Source organism: Mirounga leonina, unplaced genomic scaffold (genome assembly GCF_011800145.1).
Source record: "Mirounga leonina isolate KUSES-001 unplaced genomic scaffold, KU_Mleo_1.0 Mir_174, whole genome shotgun sequence".
In the NCBI taxonomy this organism is placed as follows: domain Eukaryota; kingdom Metazoa; phylum Chordata; class Mammalia; order Carnivora; family Phocidae; genus Mirounga; species Mirounga leonina.
In genome coordinates, this window is record NW_023270451.1 from 62,533,938 (window position 1) to 62,543,025 (window position 9,088).

Consider the following 9,088-nt stretch of genomic DNA (forward strand, 5'->3'; position numbering starts at 1 on the left):
TTGATGAGAAAAAGGAACCCTCTTGCACTGTTGTTGGGAATGTAAACTGGTGCAGCCAGTGTGGAAAACAATATGGAGGTTCCTCAAAAAATTAAAAATAGAGCTACCCTGTGATCCAATAATCGCACTATTGGGTATTTACCCAAAGAATACAACAACTCTAATTTGAAGAGCTACATGCACCCCTGTTTACTGCAGCATTATTTACAATACCCAAATTATGGAAGCAACCCATGTCCATCAATAGATGGATAAAGAGGATGTGGTATATAGAAATATACATATATATACATATATATGATGAAATATTATTCAGCCATAAAAAAGAATGAAATCTTGCCATTTGCAACAATATGGATGAAGCTAGAGAGTATAATGCTAAGTGAAATAAGCCAGTCAGAGAAAGACGAATACATTATGATTTCACTTATATGTGGAATTAAACAAAACAAACGAACAGCAACCAAAAAAGAGAGAAACTAAAAAACAGACTCTTAACTATAGAGAACAAACAGATGGTTACCAGAGAGGAGGTGGGTGGGGAGATGAGTGAAGTAGATGAAGGGGATTAAGAGTACACTTATCTTAATGAACACTGTGTAATATATGGAATTATTGAGTCACTATATTGTACACCTGAGACTAATATAACATTGTGTGTTAACTACACTGAATTAAAATTTTAAAAATTACATTTTGGTTACAAACCACTTGCTTTATTTTTAGTAGACACAGAAATGAGAAAATTCGACTTAAGATGGTAGAGGCCCTGTAGTGTCGCTGTTACTCTGAGGAGAGAACAGTCGGTAGAAGGATGCAAAAATGCAGAGCAATAAAACCTTTAACTTGGAGAAACAAAACCATACTCCAAGGAAGCATCGTCAGCATCACCACCAGCAGCACCACCAGCAGCACCAGCAGCTGCCACCACCGCCACCGATACCTGCAAATGGACAACAAGCCAGCAGCCAAAGTTAAGGCTTGACTACTGACCTGAAGAATTTTAGGAAACTAGGAGAGAAGAACTTCACCCAGTGTAGCCGGCTCTTTGTGGGCAATCTTCCTCCTGACATCACTGAGGAAGAGACGAGGAAACAACTTGAGAAATATGGGATGGCAGGCGAAGTCCTCAGTCATAAGGATAAGGGCTTTGGTTTTATCCGCTTGGAAACACGAACCCTAGGGGAGATGGCCAAAGTAGAGCTGGACAAGATGCCGCTCCGTGGAAAGCAGCTGTGTGTGCGCTTTGCCTGCCATAGTACATCCCTGACAGTCTGAAACCTTCCTTGGTGTGTTTCCAATGAACTGCTGGAGGAAGCCTTTTTGGTGTTTGGCCAGGTGGAAAGGGCTGTAGTCCTCGTGGATGATCGAGGAAGACCCTCGGGAAAAGGCACTGCTCAATTCTCAGGGAAGCCAACTGCTCGGAAAGCTCTGGACAGGTGCAGTGAAGGCTCATTCCTGCTAACCACATTGCCCTGGCCTGTGACCGTGGAGCCCATGGACGTTGGATGATGAAGAGGGACTTCCAGGGAAGCTGGTGATGAAGAACCAGCAATGTCACAAGGACGGAGAGCACCCGCCCAGATCTGCACAGCCTGGCTCCCCTGAGTGTGAGTACGCCCCGTGTGGGAAGGCACTCAGTGAGATGGAGAAGCAGCAGCAGAACCAAGTGGACCGCAGCATCAAGAAGCTCGTGAGAAGCTGGAGATGGAGAAGGAGGCTGCTTGCCATGAGCACCACGTCAGGCTAATGAGGCAGGATTTGATGAGGCGTCAAGAAGAACTTCAGAGGACGGAAGAGCTGCACAACCAAGAAGGGCAATAACGAAAGCAACTGGAGCTCAAGCAGGAGGAGGAGGGCAGGCGCCGTGAGGAAGAGATGCGGCGGCAACAGGGAGAAATGAGGCAGCGACAGCAGGAAGGATTCAAGGGAACATGCCCTGATGCAAGAGCACAGGAGACAGGGATGGGCCAGTGGCTGTGGGAGGTGCTATGGGCATCAACAACAGAGGCGCCATGCCCCCTGCTCCAGTACCAGCTGGTACCCCAGCTCCTCCAGGACCTGTCACCATGATGCCAGATGGAACCTTGGGATCGATCCCACCAACAACTGAACGCTTTGGCCAAGCTGCTGCAATGGAAGGAATTGGGGCAACTGGTGGAACCCCTCCTGCATTCATCCATGCAGCTCCTGGAGCTGAATTTGCTCCAAACGAATGTCTCCGATACTAATAAAAATTTCAATGTCTAGTTTCCCCAAAACCCTTAAAAGAAGGACCCTTTTTGGACTAGCCTGAATTCTGCCCTGGAAAAGTGTTAGGGATTTCTCCCAATAGTTAGGTCTTCCTTGCCTGTACTACTCTGAGGGAGTTTGCTGGAGGCTGAGGGCAAAGGAGGGGCGATATTTAACAAATCAGTTCTGTGTGGTATATCGTTTAACTAATTGATTCTGTGTGGTGCATTTCTGAAGTCTCATGTGTGATTGTTAAGGGTCTGGGGTGAGGTGGGATGGGGAGGAACTATGGCAAAATGGATCCAGTTAGAGCCCCCATTAATCTTGATCATTCCATTCTTTGTCCATCCTGTTGTATTTGCTTTCTCATTCTTATACCCTCCAACCCCAGAGACACTGCCGCATACACCACAAAAACAAACATCCCCCAATGACCTTAGCCCCATTGTTCCATTCACTCACAGGTGGGAATTCAGGCCAATGGCCACAGAGGTCACAGACAACATACATACGGTTCTGTTATATCCCATATATTACCCCTTCATGTCCTAAGGAAGACATTTTCTCTTACAGATTTTCATTTTAGTGTATCTTTGAAAAATCTTGTGTTAAGTTGCCTCCAACTTTTTTCTCCAGTAAGGACGACCCAGGAACGGCCCTTTCGTGTCTATGATGTTGCTGTTCACAGATTTTCTTGATAGGCCTAGTACAATCTTGGGAACAAGGTTACTATGTGCTAAAGGTCGGATAGTAGCTCTTACCCTTGCTTATCTTGGGTAGTTATGCTGTGCATTTTTTTTTATTGGTGTACCATGTTTGATTTGTCCCTGATATCTTTGGAGTTTTTCTGAGAAATGGAACCGTAATGCAGCATCAACTTATTAAAATACATCTTAAGCCTTTAAAAAAAAGAAATGAGAAAATTCATGCACAAGATGTTGTCATTAATTTTTGCAATATTTCTTCCTTCAAATTTATACTTTTATATTTTTAAGTAAATTGTCAAAGAAATAAGTTTAGCCAAGTTCCAGTATCTTAAAAAAACAGTATGGTATTGGCATGAAGACACATAGATCAATGGAACAACGCAGAGAGCACAGAAATAAACCTGTGCTTATATGGCCAATTCATTTTAACGAAAGAGCCAAAAATATACACCAAATAATGTCCTCTTCACCAAATAGTCTCTTCACCAAACAGTGTTGGGAAAACTGGATGGCCACCTGCAAAAAAATGAAACTGGACTCCTATCTTACACCACACACGAAAATCAACTCAAAATTTTTCCAAAGAGGACGTACAAATGACTGACAGGTATATCAAAAAATGCTCAGCATCACTAATCATCAGAGAAATGCAAATCAAAACCACAAAGAGATATCACCTCATGGTTGTTAGGATGGCTCTTATCAAAAAGTGAGAGACAACAAATGCTGGCATGGATGTAGAGAAAAGGGAGCCCTTGTGATTTGTTGGTGGGAATGCAAATCAGTACAGCCACTATGGAATATAGTACAGAGGTTCCTCAAGAAATGAAAACTAGAACGACCAGGTGATCCAGCAATCCCACTTCTGGGTATATATCCAAAGGACACAAAACCATTTTCTCAAAGAGAGAACTGTACTTTCATGTTCATTGCACCATTATTCGCAATAGCCAAAAGTGTCAAAACCTAAGTGCCCATTAATGGATGAATGGATCAAGAAAATGTGGTACATACATACATAGTGGAGTATTATTCAACCTTTAAAAAGGATGAATCCTTTCATTTACAACATGGATGAAACTAGAGAGCATAATGCTAAGTGAAATAAGCCCTACAGAGAAAACAAATACTGCATGGCATTACTTATGTATGAAATACAAAAAAAAAAAGGTCAAACTCCTAAAACAGGGAGTAGAAAAGTGGTTGCCAGGGGCTAGGGGGTGAGTGAAATAAGTGCAGGCTGATAAAGGGGTACAAACTTTAAGTTATAAGATAAATAAGGACCAAGGATCTAATGTTATGACACAATAACCACAGGTTGGTGACACTGTATTGTATAATTGAAATTTGCTAAAAGAGTAGAACTTAAATGTTCTTACCAAAAAAAAGGCCATTATGTGATGTGATGGATGTGTGAATTAATCCTTTCCCAATGTATATATATATCAACTTTAAATTGTTGTATACTGTAAATATCTTACAATTTTATTTGTCAATTATACCTCAGTAAAACTGAAAAAGCAATCTGTTTGGCATAAGCAGTAATTGTAGTTCACATTTCCTGAATGCGATATGCCAACAGTGTATTTAACATAACACATTCAATCCTAAAAGCAACCCTCTGAGGCTTATTAGCTCCATTTTACAGATGAAAGTACTGAAGCCACAGAGAGTTAAATAATTTATTCAAGGTCACATAATGTCATTGGAGGAGACAGGATTCCAGCCCAGATTTTCTAGCTCTGGAGCCTGACTCCCTGGCAGCCTTATGCTGTCTTTACATTCCAATAAAAAGAATATTTAAAATACATATTTTATTATTTTTTATTAAAAAATATTTTATTTATTTATTTGACAGAGAGAGACCCAGTGAGAGCAGGAACACAAGCAGGGGGAGTGGGAGAGGGAGAAGCAGGCTTCTCGCTGAGCAGGGAGCCCGATGCAGAGCTCAATCCCAGGACCCCGGGATCATGACCCGAGCTGAAGGCAGACGCCCAATGACTGAGCCACTCAGGCGCCCCTAAAATACATATATTAAATGCTTGGAACATTTTCAAGAAAGATACACTAGAAATTGGCAAAACAGTAGTTTGTACTCTAGTACTAGTATTAGTACTCTAGGAACTACAGAACACTCATGAAAGAAATTGAAGAAGACACAAAAAGATGGAAAAACATTCCATGCTCAGAGAACAGAAGAATAAACATTGTTAAAATGTCTATGCTACCCACAGCAATCTATACCTTCAATGCCATCCCGATCAAAATTCCACTGACATTTTTCAAAGGGCTGGTACAAACAATCCTAAAATTTGTATGGAATCAGAAAAGATCCCGAATTGCCAAGGAAATGTTGAAAAAGAAAAAGCTGGGAGTATCAAATTGCCCGATTTCAAGCTATATTACAAAGCAGTGATCACAAAGACATCATGGTACTGGCACAAAAACAGACATATAGACCAATGGAACAGAATAGAGAGCCCAGATATGGACCCTCAACTCTATGGTCAAATAACGACAAAGCAGGAAAAACTATGCAATGGAAAAAAGACAGTCTCTTCAATAAATGGTGCTGGGGAAATTGGACAGCTATATACAGAAGAATGAAACTCGACCATTCTCTAACATCATACACAAAGATAAACTCAAAATGGATGAAAGACCTCAAAGTGAGACAGGAATTCATCAAAATCCTAGAGGAGAACATAGGCAGTAACCTCTTTGACATCGGCCACAGCAACTTCTTTCAAGATACATCTCCAAAGGCTAGTGAAGCAAAAGCAGAAATGAACTTTTGGGACTTCATCAAGATAAAAAGCTTCTGCACAGCAAAGGAAAAAGTCAACAAAACAAAGAGGCAACCAACAGAATGGGAGAAGATATTTGCAAATGACACTACAAAGGGCTGTATCCAAGATCTATAAAGAACTTCTCAAACTCAACACCCAAAAAACAAATAATCAAGTCAAAAAATGGGCAGAAGACATGAACAGACATGTCTCCAAAGACATACAAATGGGTAACAGACACATGAAAAAATGTTCATCATCATTAGCCACCAGGGAAATTCAAATCAAAACCACATTGAGATACCACCTTACACCAGTTAGAATGGCAAAAATGGACAGGGAAAGAAACAACAAATGTTGGAGAGGCTGTGGAGAAAGGGGAACCCTCTTACACACCAATGCAAGTTGGTACAGCCACTTTGGAAAAGTGTGGAGGTGCCTCAAAAAATTAAAAATAGAGCTACCCTATGACCCAGAAATTGCACTACTGGGTATTTACCCCCAAGACACAGATGTAGTGAAAAGAAGGGCCATATGCAGTTCATAGCAGCAGTGTCTGCAATAGCCAAACTGTGGAAAGGGCCAAGATGCCCTTCAACAGATGAATGGATAAAGAAGATGTGGTCCATATATACAATGGAATATTACTCAGCCATCAGAAAGGATGAATACCCAACTTTTACATCAACATGGATGGGACTGGAGGAGATTATGCTAAGTGAAATCAGTCAAGAAGAGAAAGCCAATTATCATATGGTTTCACTTATTTGTGGAACATAAGGAAGAGCATGGAGGACATCAGGAGAAGGAAGGGAAAAATGAAGGGGGGGAAATCAGAGGGGGAGATGAACCATGAGAGACTATGGACTCCGAGAAACAAACTGAGGGTTTTAGAGGAGGGGGGGTGGGGGGATGGGTTAGCCCGGTGATGGGTATCAAGGAGGGCATGTACTGCACGGAGCACTGGTGTTATATGAAAACAATGAATCGTGGATCACTACATCAAAAACTAATGATGTATTATATGGTGACTAACATAACATAATAAAATAAAATAAAATTTAAAAAAATAGAGTACCTAGGGATAGAAGAATTTTATGCTTTTTATTTCAGTCTGTTTTTGTTGTTCATTTATTTATTTTTATTTTATTTTATTTTATTTTTTAGAAAGAGTGCATAAACAGGGGGTGTGGGGGAGAGAGGCAGAGGAAGAGGGAGAGAGAGAATATTAAGCAGACTGCATGCCCAGCATGGAGCTTGACACGAGGCTCAATCTCACTATCACGACCTGAGCTGAAATGAAGAGTCAGATGCTTAAACAATTGAGCCATCCAGGCACCCCATTTCTTGTTCATTTATTTGAAGGAGAGTTAAAGATTGTCCTCCATGTAACATTGGATGCATAAAAAACTATATATGTAAGATTCACATATATTTTGCAGCATAATAATAAAATGAATGCCTGAGAATCACACATCTTACAACATTACCAATACATCGAGAGCCCTATTGTAACTTTCTAATCATGTGACTGTAGTATTTTTTCTTTTTTATTAAAAAGTTCGACTGGAGGTATCTGGATGGCACAACTGCACCACTTCTGTCTTCTTTATACATGTCTAAATATTTAAGAAACTAACAAATAAGGTGGAGAGATAGATCAGAATGTTACGTTCTCAAAAATGTAATAGCTGTGGTTCCCAGGCACACTGGGGTATGTGAGCGCATATTAAACCTAGCAATGCCCTGATTAAACCCCTATGTTCCTCACTTGATGCAATGTGAGACACTACTGAAATATCCACCATAGGTTCATATAACAGGTTATTTTACAATCTCTCAAAGGTAAGTGAATTCCAAAGGGAAAAAAGCAATTTTATGCAAGTACTTTGCTTTCAAAAAAAATACGTGCATGAAAAAAATTACCCACGTTTAAAGACACATCACGATTAACGGATAACATGAGAACTTATCTCCACAGGTACTATCCGCTTTTGTCACTCTACTCTTTGTCTTTGCCAACATCACTTTTGGTTTAAAGAAAAGAAAAAAGCACCTGAAAACCTTGAAACCCAACGATCTTTCTTACATGATTCTGGGATGAACAAGTATTGTTCAAATGTTTCATAATAAGGTTAAGGACCTTTAATAATAATGTCAGTGCATAGATGATACTGTCAAAAGCTTTATTCTAATTTTGAACACACAGGCAGAATAAGCTGTTCATTGGTGCTTTTAGGTGTTCTTTTAAAACCTTTAAAAACCTGGTGCCATATGAAATCTTTAGCACTTAACGGAGAAGTTTCAATTCTTGAGAAAGCTACTTACATGAAATAATGTTTTTTCATTAGCAAACTGAGACCCAACAAAATTTTTCAAATAAATTCAAGTTTCTTAGAAACACATTTTATATAATACATTCTTTTCAAGTGATAGCTTACTTCTTTCACTGCAAACTGTTGAAATGACAATTCAGGAAATTGGATGTGAAGATGCTATTTGAAACACTACACACACAAAAAACAGATCCTTCAGCATAATCTTGGCATTGCTGGTGCAGAGACGATTTCAGCAGAAGGATCTTAAAAGTATGAGCCAACATTAAGCCATGTTTCTAGAATAATCTATACACTGTTACGTTCATTTTAGAATATATTTTAAATACATATAGGAGCCACTTGAAATAACTTATCATTCTACTTCCAAATAAAGTACTTATTATTGTTATTATTTATATTATTATTACTGTTATTTGAATACAATTTATTGATGTTCTAGTAGATGCCACGAACCTACTAGGTACCTTATATACACTTTCTCTAATCCACACAATTCTTTTTTTTTTTTTTTAAGATTTTATTTATTTATTTGACAGAGAGAGACACAGCGAGAGAGGGAACACGAGCAGGGGGAGTGGGAGAGGGAGAAGCAGGCCTCCCACAGAGCAGGGAGCCCGATGCAGGGCTCAATCCCAGGACCCTGGGATCATGACCTGAGCCAAAGGCAGACACTCGATGACTGAGCCACCCAGGCGCCCCTAATCCACACAATTCTGCAATTCTCTCATGAGGAAATGAAAGGTGTCCCAAGGTCCCACTGCTGGAAAATGGCAGCACTAGCCTGTAGCCTGAGCCCAGCTACCTCAAAAGTCTCTCTTTATTGACCCATACATCCTCCCATGTTTCTGTATATAAACCATAGTTTTTCATCTGGGTTGAAAATCAGCCTACATATTGTAATTTTTATAACAATTTACAGATAAAATGATGGTTTCATACCACCAGTTGGCATTTTTAACAATTGGGGCAGCTGATCAATTTGTAAAAAACTGACATTTTTATTCCTTACTACTGTGCTCTC

General features: G+C 40.0%; 1 pseudogene; it reads left to right on the top strand.

Annotated features, from left to right (window-relative positions):
• Positions 1-822: 822 nt before the first annotated feature.
• On the top strand, positions 823-2,853 carry LOC118021383 (annotated as a pseudogene).
• Positions 2,854-9,088: the final 6,235 nt, after the last annotated feature.